This window comes from Aotus nancymaae, unplaced genomic scaffold (genome assembly GCF_030222135.1).
Source record: "Aotus nancymaae isolate 86718 unplaced genomic scaffold, 86718_ANA_hifiasm-v0.15.2.pri h1tg000008l, whole genome shotgun sequence".
In the NCBI taxonomy this organism is placed as follows: Eukaryota; Metazoa; Chordata; class Mammalia; order Primates; family Aotidae; genus Aotus; species Aotus nancymaae.
In genome coordinates this window covers 34918005-34942906 of record NW_026988419.1, presented here as the reverse complement: position 1 = coordinate 34942906, position 24902 = coordinate 34918005, and the positions used below count along the sequence as shown (strand labels likewise).

General features: G+C 35.3%; 1 long non-coding RNA gene across 1 annotated transcript in view; it reads right to left on the bottom strand.

The window, feature by feature from the left end:
- LOC105731479 (uncharacterized) overlaps nucleotides 1-6551 on the bottom strand; it is a 65457-nt gene extending 58906 nt beyond the window's left edge. Inside the window, exon 1 of the long non-coding RNA XR_001110745.1 lies at nucleotides 6300-6551. This is a non-coding gene — a long non-coding RNA (uncharacterized LOC105731479). The remainder of the gene's footprint in view (nucleotides 1-6299) is intronic.
- Between the last annotated feature and the right edge of the window lie 18351 nt (nucleotides 6552-24902).

Genomic DNA, 24902 nt, shown 5'->3' with positions numbered 1-24902 from the left:
GATGGGCTCCAGGCATCACCAATTTGTAAAAGCTCCCAGGTAATTCTCAGGTGTGATAAAGACTGAGAACCATTGTTCTAGCCTTTATCAATAATGTTGCACCTAGGGGAAAAAAATAGACTGACTGGAAACATTTATATATCATGCTAAATAAGTTATGTAAATCATTTAATGAGTTAAATGCCCTAAAATTCAAGACAGAGATTAGATGTCACTTTGTTAGTATCAAGGTGAGCACTGAGTGACTCTAAGGATTATGTACACAGTTCTTTAAAAGTTGGCAATTAGCTGGGAGGTGGTAGCTAGTTACTCTAATTTCTGCTGATCTTCATATATTCAAAGAAATGAAAGCAGAATAGCTTTTTTTTACTGTATTTCAAGGGCAAAACAAGGTTTTGATGAGGATGGAATTATAAGACACATAATGCGACAAGAAGTAAAATTTGAATTCATCCCTAAAAATTTCTGCAAGAAGGGGAAATGGTGTAAACAAGCCATCTGTGTTGTGATGTGAAACACATTCCCTTGTGGTGGCCCTTGTGGGGTGCCTTTATTATCATCAGAAAAAAAGAGAGAGGAACTTGCTGCAGGACCAAAGGCAGCAGGAATTCTGATCAACTTGTTTTCTAAATATGCACAAAATCATTCCTGCAAGGAGATGAGACAGTCAAAAGTCAGGAAATGGATGAATTAGTATAAATTTAAGAATTAAATAAAATACAGTATTGGCAAAGCAGAGCTTTGATGCTGCTCTACATAAACACAAAAATGAACCGTTAAATTTAGAAGTGAACAGATTCAAATGCAGTTTGTCCTTTTTCTATCTATAGTATGAATCCTTCTGATCACGTACTGTACACTTGATGGAAGCATGTGGCTGTGGCAAATGTCCCCCAGGAACAGATCCAAATCAGAAGTTCAATTTGCTTCAAGATCTTTAAAATGTTCCAGGGGTGCAAAGTGGGTTGAGTTCACTCACATTCTTATATTATCTTTTAAAACAGCGAAATATACAACAGGGGGTAGTGAAGACATGAAACTTCAAAAAGCACAAATTTGTTTTAAAGAAAACAAACATTTTATCCTCATTTTCCATGAGAGACAAATTAATAGAATTTTTAAAAAAATTCATTATCTGCCCTATTTTCTAGACCTGCAATAATTCCTTCTTCTATTATTAATATTTTTTACTTTTTCAGTCTCTGAAGTATATGCTATGCTTGGGGTTTAAGGCATGAACCTTAGCTCCAATTCCCATTAGCCAGGGTTTCAGGAAGTTAAGTAACCTCCTGGATCCTCAATTATGTCTTCTGTAAAGTGCAGATAATAATATCTCCCTTAGTAGTTAGTTATGAGGACTAATTTTTAGGATGATGAAATTGTGGCATACCCATTAAGGGAATACTATTCAGCAATAAAAATGATATATTCAAAACAAGAATAAACCTGAAAAGTATTATGCTAAGTGAAGGAAGCCAGGATCAAAAGGCAGTATACGATATGATATGATTCCATTTATATTACACTTTGTAAATGGCAAAGCTGTAAGGACAGAAAAGATCAGTGAATGTCAGGGGTGTAGGGTGTAGATGGGAACTTACTGCAAAGAAAAGGCAGAGAGCTTTTTGGGATGATGAAAATAGTCTGTATCTTGATTGTCGTGGTGTTTACATGACTATATTTTTGTTGATTCATAGAATAGTGTAACTGTTCCATGAATGGGTGAATTTTGCTTTGTAAATTATACACCAGTAAATTTACTACCCTACTCCAAAGAGTAATGAATGAAAAGATTAAAAGCAAAAATAAATGTTAAAAAAATTAATGGCACATGGAAGTGTCTAGCATGTTACGTATAAACATGTTTTTGTCATCTCTTCTCCTTTGTTTCACAGCTGAATATTTTTAATGCAGAGTCTCCCTTGAATACAATTTTTTATCATCTGTTTTCTCCTTTACCTCCCATAAACTGGTTTCTGCCCTTTCACAAAACCCCAGTAACTCTTTATTGTCTTATTATTATTAAAGTTCTAGGATACATGTGTAGAACATGCAGGCTTGTTACATAGGTATACATGTGCCATGGTGGTTTACTGCACCCATCAACCTGTCATCTACATTAGGTATTTCTCCAAATGCTCTCCCTCCCCTAACCCCCAACCCCTGACAGGCCCTGGTGTGTGATGTTCCCCTCCCTGTGTCCATGTGTTTTCATTATTCAACTTCCACTTATGAATGAAAACATGTGGTGTTTGGTTTTCTGTTCCTGTTTTAGTTTGCTGAGAATTATGGCTTCTAGCTTCATCCATGTCCCTGCAAAGGACATGAACTCATCCTTTTTTATGGCTGCGTAGTATTTCATGGTGTATATGTGCCACATTTTCTCAAATACAGTATGTTCTTCAATCTCTCTGATGATTCAAATTTTGTTAAAGTGCCATTTTCTTGATATACCTTTTGCTTTCTGGACTTTGAGGACCCAGGGTCTCTACACAGGCTCCTTTTCTTTTTCTGCCCATAAATATAGTAATTCCTCAAAGTTATATATCCAGTTTATTTTTTTCTCATTCTTTCTATTCATATGGGCCCTCCTATAATTTCAACCATGAATGACTTTCAGAAATTGTACTTTTAGATGTCTCCCCAAAGACCAAAATCATATTCATATTTCCATTTGCCTGTTGGGTAGCTCTGATTCCAAAAATAATAAGTTCTTTCCCAAATAAAAAAATGTCCTGGAAGTATTTGTTAATGCAGTACATTCTTAATGAATTTATGTGCCACAATTATCATTTGTTTGTCATGATATACTGGTACTGTAAATGTGTTTAAATATCTTGTTTCTAGAGTTCCCATTCTGTTCCAACGATATGCCATCTTCTGAGCAAATAGTTCAGTGTTCCTCACTATGGTGATATTTTAATATATTTTTATTTCTGATCATGCAAGTTTCAACAATTACTTGTTCTTCATTTCTTCTTCTGACTAATTTTGCCAATGTTTTCTTCCAGATAAAAATTAAGAGTTTTGTGAGATTTATCATGAACATTTATGATTTCTACTTTTATAAATCAATTTTAGAGTAATTAACATCTTTGTAATAATTGCCTTTCTTTCAAGTAAACTATTTTGTGTCTACATTTGTTTAAGTCTTATTTTATGTTTTTTAATAAAGTTGTATACTTTTCTTCTTGTAAGTCCTGTTCATTTTTTGGCTAAATATCCTAACATTTTATATTTTGTTGCTATTATAAATAGAATAGATACCCACTATATATTGACCTAATTATAGCTGCTATATAAGAAAAATTTCAATAATGTTTTAACTGACTCTTCTAGTTATTCTAATTATACAATCACACATTTTTATGAGACCAAGAATTTTCTCTGTTTTCAATAAATCAGCCTCATTTCTTTTTTCTAGTCTTTTTGAATTGATCAGAACTTCCAAAACAATGTTAAATAATAGTGGTTCTAGAATTGACTTTGTCTTAGTCTGAGATATTAATGATAGTGCCTCTATTAATTACACATTAATCCATTATATGTTTGAGATGTTTAATCTTAAGGAATTATCTATCAAATTCTAGTTTATATGATTTTTTTCTAATGAGGTATTTTTTTCTTTATACCAGGTTTTGTAACTTTGGAGACACACATCCTTCTTTTTTTCCACCTTTCGCATGGTAAATAAAATATATATTTACAAGTGTATAAGGGAGGAAGTAGAAAAAAATGCATGAAAATATTTTTTTATTATTAAAGTCTCTAGAGCTCATAATATTACATAAGGGTGCAAAATTCATCAGAGTACAAAAACATTCAATAGCAAACTGAACACTTTTAAACTTTCAATCCAAGAGTAATGCATATCATAACAACTAAAACAATATTCTAATCACTAGTATTCTAAGGAATGTTATCCTAAGGAAAAAAGATATGTATGATATCTTCATAAAAAATCACTAGAATTATGACCTGGTATTTAATAGTAATTCTTTGATACCTATAATTTTTCATGATTATTACATTTTTAATAATCTCTTCCTCATAAAGATATCACATTATACTATTATTCATTCATTCCAGTCAGTAAGCCTCAGATAATGCAAATCAATTGTAAACTGAAATAGCAAATGTAAATATATATGATTTCATGAAATTAAGAAAAATAATGTTGGAAAATGCTAGGATCATACTCAAATTCATTGATACAACATCTTATAAAGAAAGATTTAAGCCAATCAGTACTTGAAGAAGAAAACATCAAAAAGTTTATGACATTAAATGCATTTAATGCTTTGACTTTCAGTGGACCTTGAGAATGCTTTGATTTTCAGGTGAAAGTGTAATCTTATAACTTTATCAGAGAATTATTTTTAAAAGATTTATTGTTTGATTCATCTTTATTATAGAATTGGTTGATAGTTTCAATTCCAAGTTACATATTGTTAGATGAAAACAAATACAATTCACAAATTCATTTTTATTTTAAGGCTCATTGTCAATAAAATGTTTTTGTTTCTAAAAACTACTAACTATGAGAGTATAGTTCCAGTTTTAAGTGAATTTATTTCTGAAGATCAGTTCCTATAGCACTGAGACAATAAAAACCTCCTGGACACTAATTAATTTTCTAATATCAAGCAATCCATATATGACTGGAATGAGCCCTCCTTGTTCTTGGTATATTATTCTCTTAACATTCCTTGGGATACTAGTGGTTAGAATTTTTAAAAATTATTTTAGTTTTTATGATATACATTACTCTTGGATTGAAAAAAAGCATTAAAATTTTTAAAAAGATCTAGTATTTTATATAGAATATATTTTATTTACTTATAAATGGAACTGGCCTATAGTTTATATTTATGTGGTGTCTTTGGCAGGTTTTGGTATAAATATTGTACTGTCTTTGTTAATTGAGAAACAGTAAACATTAGGAATATTTAAACAGTAAAAACATTATCATTTATATACAAATTTCAAATAACATCTTAATAAAAATCTCAAGACTTTTGACCTGGTATTTAATAGTAATTCTTTGATACCTACAATTTTTTATGGTTATTACATTTTTTAAATGCCTGCTTTCCTCAAGTTAATTTTGATTCCTATTAAAATTTTGTTTCATACAGTATTCTATTGAATTTCCAAAAATACGTATCAGTAGTCAACTCCCTTATCACAAATTTTGTGTAATTGCACTTTCTAAAATTTTTTATTGCTAGACATACCAATATTTTGTTTCTTTGTGCTCATGTAAGCTGCTGAATATATTAGACATACGGTTTATATATTTCCTACTTTATGCAAAAACTTTACATAGACTTCCTTTCAAAAATACTTTAGTATTCCTACTTAGATTTGTGTTAAATTCGCAATTATTTTTGTTTATGTCTCTGCTTAATTAACTTTAGCATTCACAAAATCCTCTAATACTATATTACTATTGAGCTTCTAATTTTCCTTTACTTCTCAGTCTATCGAAATGAATCTTCAAATTTGTGTTTCAATTAGAAGATACGAGTGTTAAACTTCTTAAGACTTTAAATTATCTTAGATTATTTTGCTTTCACAGATTAAATACATATTTATAATATGGATTAAATCTAGATGTATAATATAATTCCCTTTGGTTACTTCCCCCCCAAAAACAAACCTGTTTTCTTTCATTTAGTGTTACAGAGGATTCTGAAAATAATCTGATTTCATTTCTCTAGTAGGCAAACACTTTTTGTTTTGTTTTGTTTTTGTCTTCTTCCTGGATGCTTATATCTCTTTTTGAATTCAGTTTTTATAAAAACACCACCACCACAACAGTATCATGATCTATCCTGCAGTACAGGGTGAGGTATCTATTTAAACTTATCTTGTTCAAAAGTGAAGCCTGTTATTGAAATATAATGTACAAGCAAGGACACCTTTTTTTAACCTATTAAAACACATATTCTCCCTTCCATTTGTTCTTTACTCTGCACATTGGCTTGTATCAATCATCATATCTATTGTACCTTTTCTTCACTTAGTCCTTTCCATTATATTCCCTCTGGTTCTATACCATGGCTACTGAGATCTCTGGCTGGGAGAAGAGGGAGTGCTCTTTCCACCCTGTAGTCTGGAATTGCTACAAATTCCCTAGGCTCCAAATGCACCTGCCTAACAATCTGTTTTCTGGCCAGCTTTGTCCCTTACTTCCCTTGATGTACTTGCCCAGAGAGGAACTTGCCTCCTAGGTCCCACAGGCAATACAAACCATCCAATCAAATTTCTGACTTAAATAGGGCAACCTGACTTACATTTGTCTTCATCCTTGCTTCTTTCCCTCTTTACAGAGGAGGAATTCTCCATCCCCCTGGATGCAAAGGCTCCTTTGATCTCGTCTCATTCCACAATCTCTTCCTTCCTGATCTCCAGCAGCACAGCACCTTCATTTATGGTCTGTGTATTGGAGATTATGAATCCAAAATCTTAAGCTGTCTCTCCAAAGAGTCAGACTCACATCTCCAGATACCTATTAGACAATTTCACTCTAACATTTCAGAGAAAATTCATATTTGCATGTCATAATTTTAACTCATCATTCCCCCACTTCTCATCTGGTCTATATTTGTTTCCTCCCAGAGTGGATGGCATCGCCACCACTAAATCACCCTAGCCAGGAAAACCAAAGCCGTTCTTGATTCATACATCTTCATCTTCCTGTATTTTATACAATTACCAAATATCTATCCCTGTACCTCTTAATGGTGAATAAATTCCATCTACCTTCTCCATTCCTGTACTTTCTTTAGGCATCAGCTCAGGCCATTGTCTTTCCTGATTATGACTATTCCTTTTTATGTGGTCACTTTGTATTTATCTTACCTACCTCAAAATAATTCACACTGCAGCAGAATGGTGCCTCTAATGTCCCCAAATCATTAAAATTATGTTAAATAAGCTCCCCTAAACAAGCATTTGTGGTTGTATATTGCCCTCAGAATAAAGTCTTCACTCCAATTGAGTCTCACAGGCTCCTGTCCCCTGTTTCCTTCACTACCCCACCCCTTTCCATGCCCAGTCACTTCCTCCAGCCAATGTTGCCTGCTCATTCACTCCATGTATACTGTGGTGCAGCCAGACTGAACTGCTGGAGCTGCATGCTTCCCTACCTCCAATCATTGTCTTCTTAGACATTTATCCTCTTTTGCCATCTACCAAACTAACCCCAACTTTCAACTAGATGCCACTTTATCCAGGACCTCATCTCTGACCAAACCATCAAACTCACCAAACTGAATTAAGTGGTCCTTCTGCGTTTCTGAAACACTCTATAATCCCTTTTTGTAAAATTTACTACCAGATATTACAAATTCCTGTTTATTCGGCCATATTTCTACCTAGACTGAATCTTTATAAAGCCAGAAGTTAGGTATGTCTTATTTTAAAAAATTATAGATCCCAGTGACCATGAGTGCCTGGACGTGCCAGGCACATAATAAATATTTGTTGAATCAGTTAAGTGACTCTAAACTATTTTACTATTTTCCAAACATTCACTTATTCCCCTAGTCTTCAGAATGAGGTTTTCTTTCTCCTGTTCTGCAGTATGTTTTTCATACATTGCATTCTTTTCTCTTTATGAATCTCCAAATGAGGTGGGTCATACATAGCCAGATGAATCTTAATATAGAACATGTAGCTGTCTCTTGCTCAACCCACTGTCTACTAGGATGACCAGCTCTATATCTGAAGAGAAGGCTGCTATAATCTGACCCTGGCACAACTCTAGGCATCTGTTTGGGATTCTTGCATGATTCTGATTACCTGAGGAGATGGGATCCTCTTTCACTCTCCCTGCCTTGTTATCTGAGACCTGGAACCAGTGGAATACATAAAAAACCGAAACTCCCCAAAAGTGTGACATCCAGGACTCTTCACTCTGATTACAGAACCTTACTTGTAGTGACTGCAACTCCCATGAGACAGCCTGTCACTGTGCTCTGCCCACTCTTACCTTTTGTTACCTTGTTTCCTGGTGGTTATTATCTGTTGAATAACACAGAAGAAAAATGGGAGAGTTGAAAGGACAATACATGTGGGCTGAGAACCTCGATTTTCACATGTTTGACAGAAAGCATTTCTGTAGAATACTTTAAAATTTAATAAGAATAGAGCCCTCTGAATGAAAAAGGCAGACTATATTGGTGATGGTGTTTGTTGGGGGTGATAAGATCTCCGTCTCTTTCTTCAGATAAATTTTGTTTCTAAAGCAAAGCTAAATATGTTATAAAACTAAATATGGACAATTTATTCCCCCTCAATCCAAATGCTTTAGGGTTGTATTTTGTGAAATTCATGCCTGATTCTGGCATTCAGTTGCCTGCCAGCGTTCCTTTTCAGTACTATGGGAATTTTATCTTTTCACTCTGGCCCTTATTATTTAATTTTGAAATTGGCAGCTCCTAGAAAGAATTTTGTTTTAAGCTAAAAGACTACTTTTTATTACTATATATCAAAACAGCATATTTCCATATTTCCTTAGAATATTGGAAGGTAAAAACCTTAGTTAATAACCCAAATTTGTTAATATGGACAGCATGAATACTTCTGCTATGCCAAGTTCTTCAAGTCCAGTGAATTATCAATACTCAAGGCAGTGTTGCTCTGCTTTCATACTCCAGCTTCCAAAATCAGGCCTTTACTGGGCATTCCTTGCCTAACTGAGCTGAGCATCATTTCAAAGCTATACTTCTCAGCAGCATATTGTTTTTCCCTTTGGTATCGGAATAAGAGCAAAAATAGTAGTAGTAATTAACTCAGCTTCTAAGGATGAGACAGCTACTGGATAACTTAGTTACTATTTTCTTATGGAAATAGACACTTAGAAGTCAGTTTTGTTTTTCTTGCCCACTATATTTGTCTCAACCCACCATCCATAGATTTACTGTTTTAAGCACATAAGGTATCTTACACAAGAATTGTTCTGACAAAGAAACTTGTTTTCCAATATAAAATTAAGGTGATTAACCAACGTCCATGAGATTTACTGCAATTACGTGCCCTATCTTCCAAAACAGGTGACGTTACAGGTTAGTAAAATGGCCATTCAAGACTCCATTAAGGTGTCAGATGAACACTTACTCTGCCAAGTTAAAACACTAGCCTGTGAGATTCTGTATATCCTCTGAACCGATGTATAATCAGAACTCATAGAAGTTGCTGGTTCTCCCCAAACTCCAAAGAAATGGCGGTGAGGTAGCACCTCTCATAATTAAAACGAGTTACCCATTGGCAAATGTTTGCTTCTTCACTCTGTAATTCTAAACTCTGCTGTCTAGATATTTCATTATCTAAAGTAATAATGCTTACAATAGGAGGCATAAAAATGGTTCTATTTAATTGGAAATGAATTAGTCTTTTTGGAATCCTCGTGTCGGGAAAAATATGGAAGAGGCATACACTAAATACAAACAAACAAACCAACAAAACAGGTAATCTCATATGATGCTTCTTTGGTCCAATAGTTAAATTTAATAGAATGCTTATAAATAGAAACATTAAGCTATAGATTTCTCAAGAATGAAGCTTTGGGTTATTCCATTGAATAAAGAACCCCAACTGAGAGGCAAGTTGAAAATAAAAGAAACATGGAATAGTTAATAGCAGAAAGTCATAAATATGGTAGGTATTGCAGTGACCACCTATTGAATCAAATACTGTAACTTTTGTCTTTTTTTTCCATCTTGCTGTGTTACGTATGTATTTTAACTATTTTTATTTCTCTATCTCCCACTACTATTTGTTAAGGGAATTAGTAGCAAAGAATTCTACAATTTAAAACCATGAGTGTCAGAATAAAGCCAGACCTCCATATTTGTAGGTTCTGCATTGGCAGATTCAGCTAACAGTGGATAAAAAATATCTGATTAAAAAGCAATACAAAAGAACAATAAACAATTGCATGCAGGTTTTTAAAATGCAGTATAAACAACTGTTTACATAGCATTTACATTGTATTAGATATTGTAAGTAATATAGAGATTTTTTTGAAGTATATGGGAGGATGTCTGTAGATTATATGCAAACACTATGCCATTTTATATGAGACATGCACCTATAGATTTTGTCATCTGAGGAAGTCCTGGAATCAATGCTTAATGGATGCCAAGGGATGTGTGTATATGCTAAGGATTGAATGGACATTATCCTAAAGTCCCATGCTTCAGTGAGAGAAATTATCCGATGAAATTTTGGTTAGTCTCCCGTAAACAATAAGTGGTTATTTTAAATTATATGAAAGAGCAGTTGCATTATATTTTTTGAATTGTAAGCATGTCAAGAAGGGTGCATATAAATATAACGGAGCCAGAGAGGTGGGGCTTAGTGAAATTTGTCCAACTTTGGCAATTAAGAAATTAAATATATTTCCTTTTTGATAAAATTTCAGAATCAGGGCCGGGCGCGGTGGCTCAAGCCTGTAATCCCAGCACTTTGGGAGGCCGAGGCGGGTGGATCACGAGGTCAAGAGATCGAGACCATCCTGGTCAACATGGTGAAACCCCGTCTCTACTAATACAAAAAATTAGCTGGGCATGGTGGCGCGTGCCTGTAATCCCAGCTACTCAGGAGGCTGAGGCAGGAGAATTGCCTGAACCCAGGAGGCGGAGGTTGCGGTGAGCCGAGATCGCGCCATTGCACTCCAGCCTGGGTATCAAGAGCGAAACTCCGTCTCAAAAAAAAAAAAAAAAAAAAAAAAAAAATTTCAGAATCAGTGGGAGAAAGAGCTCCACATTCCATCGTAAAACTGGAGTAAAGCATTTGTTCTCCTTTCTTTTAGTGAGGTAGGGCATAGATATTTGATTTAAGCTTGTCCAATCAGTACTTTGAAACTATAAGAATGAGAAAAATCCAAAACAAACAAACAAAAAAACGTGGCTCTAATGGCAATAAAGTGAAGGGACCGGTGGCACAACAGATACCTACTTAACCGCACCGGTGGTCACTGGTGGTTGGTACAGTAGTTGTATTTCCTGTTGCATCATCTTAACTAGGAAGTTTCTATGGCTATTCTTGCTGTCTACCTCTCTTAGTTCTCCAGTTTTTGGGGGGTTTTGTTTGTTTGCTTTTTGTTTCTGTTTTTGTTTTAGTCTGGTTCTCCAATGTTCTTATTGATTCAGAAAGCTACCTTTCCAATTAATTCTTTATTCTGCATAAATATGGCAGAACTGATGATCTCTTTTGTTTGCAACAGAAAACGCAAATTGGTACAAGTTCTCAGCACAGTGCCTAGAGAGGAATAGAAAAGGGCTCCAGTTCCAGCAAGCTGGCTGACAGTGGCCAGCTGGAACAGGGGATCTGTTTGTGGCCATAGTGCCTGAAATAAAAATGCCTGTTACTTGAAGAAAAAAACCCTCTGGTATTCCTCCATTTATTATTATTATTTTTTTACCTTACTGAAAAAGGAACGTTTTAATTCTCTCCACTGTGAACTCTTTCCAAAGGTTTTGCTTTCTTTAACTTTTGTAAAAATTAACACTCGTGGGAGGCCAAGGTGGGTGGATCACAAGGTCAGGAGTTTGAGACCAGCCTGACCACTGGGTAAAACCCTGTTTCTACTAAAAATACAAAAATTAGCTGAGCATGGTGGTGCGCACGTGTAGCCCCAGCTTCTCGGGAGACTGAAGCAGGAGAATAACTTGAACCTGGGAGGCAGAGGTTCCAGTGAGCTGAGATTGCACCATTGCACTCCAGCCTGGTCTATAGAGTGAGACTCCGTCGCCCCTCAAAAATAAAATTTTTTTTTTTTTTAAATTGACACTCTTTTCACCTTGGTGAAGAAATTGAATATAAGCCTTAATTGCAAAATAAGATCCATTTTTGCAAAAGGACTTATGAGATGGTTATAACCTTGATTTTCAAAAAGAGCAGGCTTGACTCATTGTTTCTGTAAAAATGTAAACTGGTAAATAAATTCACAAACAGGCAATTCATCTCCCATATCTGTTAGACCTGAACAAAGCAGGTGATGTGGTATTTCAGAAATAGTTCGAATTTTTGTCTAAAGAAAATCATAACCTGTTGATCCTGAAAATATATAGCAAACTTCCAAAAGAAGGAAATAATGAGAGGAATTTCCTGTTCATATCTTTATTTTCTCTAGAGATAGAAATTTGTGAAAATCTGCAAGCTGAATTTCTATAGCTAATACAGAAAGCTCCTCATGCAATTTTAATAGTTATAATTAGCTACTTAGAAAACTTTCTTTCATATCTCAACTCATTAGAGGCTCAGACTTCAAAATAACAACTAAATTTTTTAAAATCTCTTAGCCTAAAATGTTCAGTTCAACATTTTTTCTAATTGCTAGTGAAATTTCATTTTGTTCCTTTTCACAAAAATACATCATATAATCACATTCTTATATTTGAAGGAATGTTAAAAAAATGACATTTTATAAATATAAATCATCCTGAATATTTTATAATTTTATCTTCCTCTTAATTATTTATAATGCAATATGCAGAATAAGATATGTATGAATGAAGTTTGACTAAATATTCACAGTTTGGGAATATCTGGGTTCAAAAAAGTTTAAGCACAAAAATAAAGAACTGCAATGCTCAGAGGCCCCCACATAAGTCTGCTCTGTGGTGAATAAGCCTGGAGGGCTTATTCATACATAATATTAATACATATTTAACTGCCAGGACAGACCAGGCTAGGGAAGTAGGCACACTAGGAGTTTGGTGGCAAGGAACCATGTTGTCTCAGCATTTTTAAAAGTGAATAATCTTAGACATGTCCAAATAAGTGATTTAAGCCTTAGGAACACACAAGACACAACATTCAGAACAGAAATAGATCCCAGGACTAAGAACTGAAGTGGAGGTCATAAACTTTGGACCCACCAAATGAGTTTGGCTTGGAGGTACATTTTGCATGAACTGCTCAGGGATTAACAATAAGTGATAAATGGTTGCTAATGTAACTTGTGTTATGGGTTGAATTATGTCTTCAAAAATGCATATGTTGAAATCCTACCCTTCAGTGCCTTAGAATGTGACCTTACTTAAAAAAAGGTCCTCATAGATAATGATTTCATATTGGACTAAGGTGAGCCTCTAATCTAATATGATTGGGATCCTTATAAAAAGGGGAAATTTAGATACAGACACCCATAGAAAGAACAATATGTAAAGATGAAGGCAGAGATGAGGGTGTTGCTTCTATAAGCCAGGGAAGTCAAAGTTTGCCAGCAAACCACCAGAAGCTACAGGATTGGTGGTTTGCTGAGTCTACTCAGAGCCGTTAGAGTGAATACACTCTGTTGACATTTTAATCCTGGGTTTATAGCCTCCAAAATTGTATGAAAATTCTGTTGTTGAAATCACTCAGTTAAGTCACTAAGCCATGCAGCCCTAGGAAACTAACGTGGCTTGTGTGTAAAAATTCTGGATCTTCAGCTTCTCTGAAAAGTAGCCAACTTTGGTGTTATCCAGCTGATTAACTGGAACAGAGCATCAGCTGTCCCCTCTCCACAGGAAGTTCTCCCGTTTACCAAAGCCCCAGCCAGGCCATTTTAATCATTTAAGTTGCCTGCTGGATTTTAACCATGTAAAAGTTGCCTGGTATCACCTCAAAGGAAAATGGAACAGGAAGTTTGGAAGAACCTCAATAAATTTGTGATTTATAGAAGTAAAAAAGTGGAAGAATCCAAGTGTGGGGGAAAAAAAAAAGAGAAGACAAAGAAAATAAAAATGACTACCCAAGAAGTTTCCTGATAATCTTAAATTGTAAGGAACTCTTAACAAGGTAAAAGGAAAAAGATAAAATTCAAAACAAATATAGAAAAGCTAAGTGAAACTGTGATCACGATGCCAGAGAGGCTTCTCAGACCACCTGCAATGAACAAGAGGAAGACAGAAGGGGTATCTTACTGCTCGAGGGAGTTTTAAATGCTGAAAGAAGGCTCTGGAAAAGCAGTATAGAAACGGTGGAAAGAGAGGACTGAAGACAGACATACATCTGGCTAAGGGAATGCTTCTCCACTCAAGTTCCACTTCGAACAAGTTCAAGCTATGAAGTTGAGACAAATTACATCTGCAGATTTTTAGAAATGTTGATCACAGAACCACTGCTGATAACCCTTGAGGAATATTGGGGGATGGAGAGGATCCAGAAGACTGGAAATGGGCAACAATCTAACAGTTTTCAAAGAAAGAATCGTGGAAAATTTTTACAAAATGCAGACCCATATGCCTGATATCATTTTTTACTAAAACGTTAAAACAGAACATCACTCAAATTGGGACATGTAGGGAAAACAAATGATTATTAGAACTTGGAATTGGTTTAAAAATAGATGTTAAATAATAATAGGGGCAGCAGGAAGGTGATCCACTCCCTACTATTCTGCACTCCTCTCACTTTTTCAAGCCACACTGGCCTCTTGGTTGTTGCTAGACACACCCAGCATGCCTCTGTTGAACAGGCTCTGTGTTAACTGCTTGCTCATTCTGGAATGCTCCTCCCAAAGGCATCTGCAAGCCTTGTGCCCTGCTTCCTTGAATGTTCTAGTCCAGTGTCAACTTCTCCTTGAGGTCTTCCCTGATGACCCTGTGTAATGTTGCAGCCTCATATTCACCCTCTCTAACCCCTACCTCCACTTTATTTTTCTTCATAGTACTTGTGGCTATTTTTTCTTTATTAAATAAATACTACATGCACTAACTAATGCCAGTCACTTTTATAGGGGCTTCAGTCTCTTCTCCACAGTTCTACTACACTGCCATCATCTAACAGCTTCATATTTGACTGATATTTTTAGGGTATTGTCTTTCTCCACTTCCACCCCCGCCAGAATTTTATGAGAGTAGGATTTTGCTTTTTCTCAATTTTACCTCAGCCCTCAGAACACAGTGTTTTGGCACATTGTAGATATTCAGTAAATATTTTGTTAAATAAGTAAAATATAGGAGGCTGGAAATGCATGTCTCCCCTTCTAAGATAAGACATTTCTGTTGATGAAGATAGGTATTAAAGATTATTAATCTTTGGATTTCAACACTTGGCAGAGTGCTTGGCTTGTGTAGTGAGGGAACATAGGAAAGAGAAGAGCTGGAAAGGAAGCCGGACATAGGAGGTGCTTGGCAGAACATGAGCTAGAATTGCTTAGCATCCCAAAAGCCCAGAGAAGAGAGGTCTGTCAGTAACGAGAGAGTGGTCTATGGTGTTAAAGGCAGTCAGAGATCATGTCATTGAATTTTCCATTCAACTTCTCAGGCTCTGAGACACAAATAAAATTGTCTGTAATTGAATAGAATAAAAAGTTAGTTGCAAAATATGGATCAAGCATTACCCATATTTGAGCTACTTTAGAAAGTGCTATAAAACCTACTAAGAAGCATAAGAAACATCTTGGCTCTGAAAAGACTGGTAATTCAGTGAGAGAGGATGCAGTAGTTAAAGTGGTATCAAGTAGAAAACCAATAACAACAAAAAGAACAGCAATGTAAGCAATGACATCGAGTTCTATGTGACTAATGTCAAAAGGGCAAATGCTTTCAGGAGAGGATTGAGGTCAGAGTAGGCTCACAGAAGACATGTTTGGAGAGTTCTGTCTTTCGGTAGCATAAATATAAGTCTTCATGAGGACAATTAACTTTAGTCAATCAACAAAAGACAGGATTACTAAAATAAATGTGTAAGGAAAATATTAATAACCAAATACCATTAGACATCAAGATAATCCTACCTAATGCTGTTAGCATTTGAAAGAAAAACATTCAGATTCCTAATCTATTGGGGAATATTAACATAATGTGGCTTTGAAAATTTTAAAAAGACCTCATAATTAATTTAATCACCATTTTGCATAGCATTCCCACTTGTAATCTGCATTTTTGCTTTAAAACTCTTACTATATAGCTGTCATTCTGATCTAATGAAATGCCTCTTACTTAGGAAGAGAGGAAATTTTCAAATATTGAGGCTACACAGAAATGAAGAATGAAACATGTGTCTGTTGCTGCAATTTCACCATGGTAGACTAATTGCAGAGGCCTGTGGGTATGGATTGATGTTGCTAAGTAGTCAGCCTTTACTGCCGTCGCTTTCAGGGCAATTTGCATAGCATGGCTCATAGTGTTTTATGATTTTTCTTTTAAAAATAATCCTACTTTGTTAGTCACTAAATCTATTTAACTCTTCCAGCGCTGAGTAGCATCTAGGCCATGTCTGCAGAGTGAGTGCACGTGTTTCTCACTTGGTGAGTGCCGAGAAGAAGGGGAAGGGAGTTTGAAAAGGGCATCCTAGCTGGTGCAGCTTACTCTTTTTATCTCTGAGAAGAATTCAATTTTCTAGAAAGTAGACAGTCATGGTTAATTTTATGTGTTAACTTGACTTAGCTTAGTGATGCCAGATTGCTGGTCAAACATTCTTTCTGGGTGTGTCTGTGAGGGTGTTTCCAGTAGAGATTAGCATTTGAATTGGTAAACTGAGTAAAGTAGGTCACCCCCACCAACTCAGGTAGACATCACCCTATTTGTTGAGAACCTGAGTACAACAAAAAGGTGGGAAATGGGTAAATTTCCTGTTTCTGAACTGGGATATTCATCTCCTCCTGCCCTCAGAGATTACTGCTCCTGGTTCTTCAGCCTTTGGACTTAGCCTGGGACTTCCACTATTGGCTTTCCTCTTTCTCAGGCCTTTGGCTTTGGACGGGAACTCTACCACCAGATTTTCTGAGCTTCCACTTTGCAGTTGGGAGACTGTGCGGCTTCTTAGCTTCCCCAGTTGTGTGAGCCAATCCTGTGTAATAAGTCTCTATCTGCATAACTACATATCCCATTGGTTTTGTTTTTCTAGAGAACCCTGACTAATATATAGATCCTGAGGCAGACATGAGTGTTTAGGAGGTATATTGAGGAATGTTCATGAGATTAATACCTCTGGAAAAGAAGGAAGCAGGATTAGGAAGAAGGAGAAGTTGTGTTACAACACAGTCAGAATGGAAGCGTGAAAGTGGGATGGTGCATCAGAGTCAACTCAAGTTCTGGTCAGAGGGCTGGCTTTTATACCCCTTGCTGGGTGTGGGATGATTTGGCAAGGAGGCATGACCTTGCATGATACAATCAGCTGAAGCAATCCCTGAAAATGGCTGACAGCTGAGGGCTGTTTACCAGAGACACTCCCATCAGCTGGGGAAAGAAGTCTTTCACTCCCTAATGGGGACCTAGGTGGCACAACACAGTTTCCACCATGGGTGTCACATGTCTCTTAATGACAGAGGCTGAGTCAGAGATCAGGTAAGCAGCATGGTACAATCTTCTTGACTTGTGAGAAGGTCCTTCTATGGATTATTCTTCAAGAATCTGTTCCCTACTGCCTAATGATTTATCATTAATCATCTTGATACATTCTATAACTCTAAATAACTTAAATGGAGTCTTTGGCAATTTTAGTAATTTGTATCACACCTGAGAAAGAGAGCGAGAAAGAGAGAGAGAGAAAGAGAGAGACAGGTCTACTGATTATTGCAAGCTTATGTAGAAATATATCGATTTTTCTACTGCAGTCAAGCTTAGGTCCTGAAGCTTAGTGTGTGCATGATCATTTTGTGTTGGAGATAATGTTTTACAAGGGACTTACAAGGTCAGGATTTTCTGGTTATAATGCTTATTTTCTTAGACTTCACTAAAAGAAAGCTTGTACAGCGTGAAATATATTCCCTTCATAATTTTATGAGTTCTTACTTTCTAAGTCAATGAAGTTACTCTTTCAGGAAATTTCTGAGGAAAATAATGGAAGAATAGTTTAGACATGTCACATCAGTCATACAGATATTAAATCTATAGCCTGATGTAGTATAGAAGGTGAATTTGCTCACCTCATGGAATCTTTGCATTTGAGTCGAGGGGAAGCATCTAAAGCTAGCACAATTGAAAGCTTAGAACATGGCTCATGTTTAAACAAACAAAGGATAATCTGGCCTGGCACAGTCTGGCCACTGCGGCAGTGTATCTGAAGGTTATGTTTTATGTTTATTAGCTCTATCCAGATGGCGTTTTATGTCCTTAATAACTTTGTCCCTGACTAAGCCATGAACCTACCATTTGACAAACACAGTAGGAAATGTCTATCAGCAGAAAAGTCATTTTATAATCAGAAACATCACTTGAACCATTCGGACAACATTTTGAAAGAATTTGATTCCTTTATGTCAATGCCTATGGTTATTTGTTGACAAATACAGACAGCTTTTCCCAACTAAACCTAAATTCACTGAGCCCCTGGAATGCCTTTAAAATGAATACATATTTATTCAAATATTTTACATGAGTAATAACTTTCATTATAAAAGAGAAAATTGCTTTGATACACATTTATTCATCTTTATATGTCCATAAAAATTATTGTATAGCAGTAATACTCCAGCATTCCAAACAGAGAGACTGAAGAACAGAAGGTCCAAAGGCATCAGGTGAATTTTCTATAATCCTGGTTTCTCCTGGCTCTCAGCTCAGAACTTTATGTCTAGATTAACCTACATACAGAGTTTATGCTGTGTTTTGGAGTTGTTCATAAGTGGTACTTTTTTGGCAATAGTTGTTTATGCTGCTGACTAAATTCTATTCTATTCTAAATTCAAAATTTCAACCTCCTTGAGGGCAGCTGTATGTTTTGTTTATTGTTGTCTTCTTCAGACTAGTTTTAGGTGGTTGACATACATTTGTGAATTTTACTGAAATAAGTTACTGCTTTTCTGATTAAACTCTGGTCTTCAACTCCCTAGTAAAAAGTGAAGGTACTATTTTTAACTATCAAAAAAAAAAACAAAAAACAAACAAAATAAGTTCTACATGATTATTTTGTCCATTTCTCAGTGGGAGTAGACATTCTTGTCTGGAATTCCTTTAGGAAGAAATCTAGACTAGAAAAGTAGAAAAAGTGTTATTAACATCTACCGTAATAATTTAAAAAACATCTAGGTAATTGATTTCACTTAGTTTTTAATTTTGAATTCCATTTCCTTCTCCTTCCTTCCTTCTTCGTTCTTTTACATTTTTTGATTTTGAAAACATTTACTAAAGCAACTACTATTGTACCAAGAGCCCTGCTAGACCCTGTTCAGGTACATACTCATTTAAGAAAGATATCAGTGTTCAAAGTTTTCTTAAAGCATTTAGCTTTTTTTAAAAAAACACTTATTAGAAATTATAAACACGATATGCCAGGCACTATATTACCCATTTTCCTGCACTGTGCCTCACCTCTTTATTTCAGCCTTAGAAATATGAATATGAAAATTAATTAGCCTCCAAATAGAGGCTAGTTAATAGTTAATTAGCCTCCAAATTAGCCTCCTGCACTGTGCCTCACCTCTTTATTTCAGCCTTAGAAATATGAATATGAAAGTTAATCAGCCTCCAAATAGAATATGAAAGTTTTAAATAGTATAATCGCAAGTCATGGAGGCTAAACTTCCAATTATATTAACATACTATTTTTTTTTTGAGGAGGAGTCTCGCTCTGTCACCAGGCTGGAGGGCAGTGGCACAATCTCAGCTCATTGCAACCTCCGCCTCCCAGGTTCAAGCAATTCTTCTGCCTCAGCCTCCCAAGTAGCTGGGATTATAGGCGCCCACCACCACACCCAGCTATTTTTTGTATTTTCAGTAGAGACGGGGTTTCACCATGTTGGCCAGGCTGGTCTCAAACTCCTAACCTCGTCATCCACCCACCTTGGCCTCCCAAAGTGCTGGAATTACAGGCATGAATCACCATGCCCTGCCTAACACAAGATTTTTAAAATTGTAATTATAAACACTACCATTATGTTTACTCCATATTTTAGAACATTTTGCTTAGATCCTTAGGCACAGAATAAAAAAGGTTTTAAGGGGCAAATCATTCCCCTTAGAACAGAATAGAAAATCATTCACGCATTTGATCAGTCAACACTAACCAGGATACATTTTTAAAGGATTGATGTTCAACTCTTGGGGAAAAACTGACTGTAAGAGAATTTAAAATCATGGCAATACAGGAAGGAGTAAGTTTAACATGTTCTTTATTAGAGATCATCAGAGAAGAAATAAGAGTGTATCTTCCTTGAAATATTCTACAATCTTACTGCCAAAGACTATATGATTTTGCAACTGGATAATGTTTAAGAACTTGTGGATAGTTACTGTTGAACGAAGTTTAAGAAACTAAATACCAATCTTTGGTGAGAGTGATTTTAAATAAATACTACTGTTTTTCTTTCTTTTAACATGGTTTCTGTTAATAACGTGGTTGCTTCACCAAGTCAATAGAATCAAAAGAAAAACTTGATTTACTCATTAAAAACCGGGAGGGCAATATTGTAGAGGCTAAATTTGATTTCACACATACTTCTGGGCTTTAGACAAATTACTTAACCTCTCTGTGCCCCAGCCTCCATATTGATATCATGAGAATAATAATATCTGTAGATTATAAGGTATGGGGAATATTAAAGGAGATAAGATCTGTTCATCATCTGTTCAATGTATGGCACAGAGTGAAAACACAACTGTTAATGTCTTTATTTTCCTTTGTAAAGAGAGTAGCCTTTCTTCACATTATAAAACCTCTATTCAAACTGTGGGAATGACAAAGTTTGGATTACCAGGCCATACCAACTCAAAAATTACACTTGAAGAATGATATGCAAAATGTATCACAGACTATAAGGAGAAGGCAGCAAATAAATTGCTGAACCACATTTGTAAAGGAATAAGACTTGTGTTAACAATAAGAAACATTCAAGGAAACTGTAATAATCATAAGCTTATAGGAACCACAAGGGCCACATAGCCCTGTTCGAAATAGGCCCCTGTCTCATATGCTAATTTTCAACGAAATAGTTTTTCAATTTTGTTTGTGTTAGAGGAAACATTAAAAATAAAGAAATTAACAGAAATTGATGAAATGTGAGCTGAACACAAAGGAGCTGCAGAAAATATTTGTTAGTTTGGGTGCTAGAAATCCAAAGGGGAGGAAGCAACTTGAAGGCAGGCAAAGGCCTTCTGCCAACTCTGGAGGGTTTTTTTTTTCTGCCTGGGGAATATGGAAAGGTTTGGATGCTCAAAGCCCACCATGCCCTCATCCACATCATAAACAACCATGACATGGTAGCTTATTTAATATTCAACTTATTGTATGGTAGTATTTAAATCATAAACTCCATTGGCCTCGGCTTGGAATCTTGCTTGTTTCCTGAATGACGTTTGGGAGATAGATGCAGCTCTTAGAAAGACGGCTGGTCTTTATTAAATAATAACAATAATACTAATAAAAGTAAAAGTGTTCATTTTTCTCCTTCAAAGAAATTGCTCCATAATTCAAGAAAGAAGTAAACAGATTTTAAAAATATGTTAGTAATTAGGCATTAGGGTAGTAATAAGGTATTAGGGTTCAAATCTGTTAAATCTATGCCTGATACGGTACACAAGGTGAATTTGCTCATCTCAGGGAATCTTCGCATTTGAGTCAAGGGGAAATAGGTTAATAGGTTCAAATCTGTTATTTGGTCCAATACATATCACACAGTATCACTATAAAGGAAGAGGTAGCAGAACAACCAAATTATATCCAAGGCATTTGAGGCAATGAGAGAGAAGGATTTCTCCTTCCCATCCACATAGACCAGAATAAGGTAGAAATACTGAAAAGTTGTCTGTGTTCTGCAATGCACATGCCACCCTCGTAGTCCTTCTGGAAGATAAAGCTTGATGAACTTTGGAAATACCTTGTTCCATCAGAAATGAAGATGTAGCCCTTTGCTTCTGACCGCTAAGTTCCCTTTGTTGAACGGGTTAGGGAAAGGAAAGCTTAAGTTTAATTTCTTGATGAAATAACGTCTATTCATTTTCAATTTGTGATTTTAAATATGGAATGATCTGACATGTCATTACTGCCTTGTTATTTAGAAATGCTGTGCTAGCCATGTTCCTTTCATTTTACTATAATACAGATGTTAGGAGAGCTGTTTTTCCTCAGGAACCAATTCTTGACTTGATAGGTTTCCTCTCCCCAACCACCACTAGTTCCCAGCAATTTTATTTTTTAGATAAAATAAAGACCAATGTGTTTTTATTCTATGCCATTTCAGTACATTGCATTAAAAAATTACCATATCTTTGTAATATACTTTTCTGTTAAAACAGGATATGTATAGTCATTGCTCAGATGCTCATTGAATTATAGCTTATCTGGGTTTTATTTCAGATTTATTTTAAATACAAAGATTATGAAGAAAAAGCTGGTTAAAGCATTGCCAAGTGAACTAAACTTAGTGTGCATGGTATCTGACTAAATATATATTTTTTTGGTTTTGTTTTTTAAGTAAGAAGAGGAAACTACTATTGAAACTGCAATTATGTTTCACAATACTGTTTTCTTGAAGGCTACTATACAATAATGTTGTAACATCACTTGGAGACTTTCTACTTATAATGAACACAAATATACAAGAAAACATTCTTACTCTTTTTCGAAGATACTCTCTTTGTTGTACTAAACCACAAAGTACAATTCTGCATAGGATATTCAAAAACTTCTGATGAAACACCCCACTGGGTATATGATGCATACAGTTTGAGTATTTAAATTTAAATATTGCTGTTATTAATTTATTGAGTTCTTGAACACAGCTTAAGTGCTTTTTGATTTTAAGGAAAAAAACTGTGAATATGAAATCAATAGGTTTAAGACTTATATGTGCTATTATTTCATAATTTTATATATTTTATTTATATAATGTAAAATATATGTATAGCATAATATAAAATATATGAGTATAATGCATATAATATAATGAATAATATATAATAAAATATAATGTATGCTATAATGTGTACTCTTTGGTATATTGTATTTTTGGGTATAATTTATCATCTAATTAATATGTAAATCATATTGCATTTGGAATATTTATAAAGTGTGTTAATAACAATAAAACATGACAATAGCTATCGCTGTAGTAATTATATATAAAGTTATCATGCATTGCTTAATTCTCAAGTGGAAAATGTTGTTTAAATTACATCCTTCATTAAATGAGTAAGAAAAGTACACCAACTGATTTTAGGAGCCCTTAGCATTTTGGAGTGCCAGGAGCTCTTGGCTCTGTGAGAACCATCTACGGTGACAGAAAGGAAATAGCCCTGAATGGTATTTACCCTTTTGTGTTTTATGTAAAAAGTAAATGGCCTAAAATTATTGAACTTTTCAGGATCATTTCTCACTTTGCTGTGGTTAGAAGGGTATGAGATCTAAAGTCAGATCCTCTCCCTATGAATATTTCTCTTCGCTTTCAGAAATAATACAAATTAAAAGTGATAGAAGTACTGGCATTTAGAGTATCTGCCATTTAATGCTGAAACAACACTTTGACTCCATTTTGATGTCGTTGTTTCCTGGGAGTGCAGGGTTTATCCCATACCAGGATGCATCATACCACAAAGTCGAAGAGAACTGGGTATGAGTTAGCTACACAATTTCAGTGTACCCAAACCTTTTTGTTCTGATTTACAGAATAGCTGACATGAGTTGAAAAATGTACACCTTCATGAGTAGATCAAGTACAGTATACCCAAAAGATGGTTTGTGACATAAAGTAACCATAAAGTTCATCTGCATCTCAGCCCTGCAGAGCTTGCGATGTGGCATGTCACAGAGTTGCTTTCAGCTGATGCGATTGCTCGCTCCACATGCTGCCATTTACAGTACACGGTATACAGTAAATCTATTTTTTGTCAAGATGGGCTGGGTTTTCACAGCTCTGCACATGACATCCAGTCACTCTTCTTGGCTCTTAATGCTTAACATGGTGTAGTCTTGATTTTTGGCTGATTGCCTCCAATATGTTCAATTTTGGATGGTTTTTAAAGTAGGTTTGTGAAATGATGCCCTAGAAATGTGAAAAATGTATAGGTTTCCTTAAAGGGCTTGCAAGAATCATTCTGCTTGCATGAGCGTCATTTTGAAACTACAATATTATCTCAAGCATTTGTGACGTGACCTCAGTGGGCACTGGGAACATTCAGAAGGTAGATAAAAGGACACTGAAGGAAACATTAGTGGTTGTCTCTTGGGGGTGGAGTTAGGGGTCGAAGTGAACAGACAGTTACTTTTCATTATGCAGTTTATTTGCTGGCACACTGTCTTTTGTTTGTTTACCTGGCACAAGTCTCATTTTTACAATTAAAAAGTTTAATTAAGCAAAAGTAATGTTTCCAATACAATTGTCATTTTAAAAATTGCCTCCTCTCTATCACTCACATTGTCATAACACTATTAAGTTTCATAAACACAAATTCTAGCCTATTACAACGTGTTTCCTTCCTGTGTCTTAATTTAGCCAATCTCATTTTTAAACCTTTATATGCCTGGATACTGTATTTTTCATTCCCACTGTTCATGCTCATGGCCTCCTTCAATCACAGGACTATTTCTGTTTCTATGTAAAATTTGTTATCTGTGTGCTATTGATGCAACTTCAGGTTATCTAAATTGCCCAGGATAAGGTTCCAGGATGCATCCCCAATTACTTGCCTTACAGAACTTAACAGTTTACATCAGTTGGTTATGAATCATCAGTAGCCATATTACTAAAATAAAGTAACCAGTATTTTAGTAAAAGATGAAGAATGAGGAGGAAGCCTGATTTATAGCAAATTTGATGTTTTCATGTTTTTCTTAATATTTGAAACTATCACATGTAAAAATGGAAAGACACCAGAGAAAGACATGTAGGAAATTAAACATTTAGCATTGGATTTGTTTTCTACTTAATTTTAACATTTTTGTCTAATTGGTATTTGAATATTTGAGGGGCAATTTTATATACAAATTTAGTTTCTTTTTTCTTTTCCCTGAATTAGAGGATA